Below are 1,218 nucleotides of genomic sequence, written 5' to 3'. Positions count from 1 at the left end.
TGGGGCTTGGAGCAACCTGGGATGGTGGAAGGTGTCCCTGCCCATGGCAGGGGGTGGAAGGAGATGAGCTTGGAGGTTCCTTCCAACCCAAACCATTCCAGGATTCCATGATCCCTTCAACTTGCAGCTGCTGTTAATCCCTCCCTGTCCCCCCAGTGGCTCTGGAGCAGATCCCACACCTTTCCCAGCTCTCTGCTCTCTGCCCCTCCATGACCCACCAGCACTGGGGGGAGCAGAGGGGCCTGAGGACAAGGGGTGAAACTGGTGCCCATCCCAACTTGGAGTGCCCAAGGAGGGGGTGCCCGGGGGTGCCACGGCCATTCCCTCCCTCTGTGCAAACCTTTCCTGCCCCCAGAGGTGCCCCAAGAGCAGGGCAGGTCCCGGCTCCTCCTGCCTCTGTCCTGGAGCTGGGATGGAGCCTCTGCATCCCCCCAGAGCCCGAATCAATCTCCCAAATGGGGCAGGAATTAAAGTGCCAAGCCAAGGAGCTGACTCAGCACAGAGGAAGAGGTGAAGGTAAAAAGTTCAAATAAAGAAATAATGGCCCATTAGATGACCTCACTGGCAATGTGTTTTATTTAACGTGCTGCTGATGGCAGGGGGTGCCCGGGAGGCTGTAAAAGTCACGCCTGACTCGTGTTCTCTGCCACCTCCCCGGGCCTTTGGGGCACTGGGTGCTCTGGCATCAACCTCCAGGTGCCATCCCATCCCCTGGGGGTGGCTGGTCCCTCTCCCCCCGCCGTGTCCCCCCTTTGTAGGTGACCTGCTGCCATGCAGGGGTGCTGGCAGGGGGGTGACACCCCAAGGTGATGCCTGGGAACCCCTGTGGTGCCCAGAGCACTTTGCTTTGTCGTTGTTTTGGAGCCTGGAGGGTGACAGGGACCCCCCGAGGCTCCTCGGGGCCCAGGGTGGAGGCAGGTGGGGTTTTTAGGATTATGAGAGCCCTGATCCCAGGGGAGCAACCCAGACATGTGGAGGGACAGATGGACACAAGGCTGGACAGGGCTTGGAGCAACCTGGGCTAGTGGAAGGTGTCCCTGCCCATGGCAGGGGGTGGCACTGGATGAAGTTTAAGGTCCTTCCCAACCCAAACCAGGCTGGGATTCAGGGACCAGTGCCCCAGATGTGTGCTCAGGATCTGCCCCAGAGCTCTGTGACCCTTGTTTTTCCCTGGGAGGTCCTGTCTCCCAGGGGCACTGCCAGAGCTGCCACCAGAAC

This window comes from Lepidothrix coronata, unplaced genomic scaffold (assembly GCF_001604755.1).
Source record: "Lepidothrix coronata isolate B3197 unplaced genomic scaffold, Lepidothrix_coronata-1.0 Scaffold290, whole genome shotgun sequence".
Classification (NCBI taxonomy): Eukaryota; Metazoa; Chordata; class Aves; order Passeriformes; family Pipridae; genus Lepidothrix; species Lepidothrix coronata.
The sequence above is the reverse complement of the archived record's forward strand: the minus strand, read 5'-3'. Positions refer to the sequence as shown.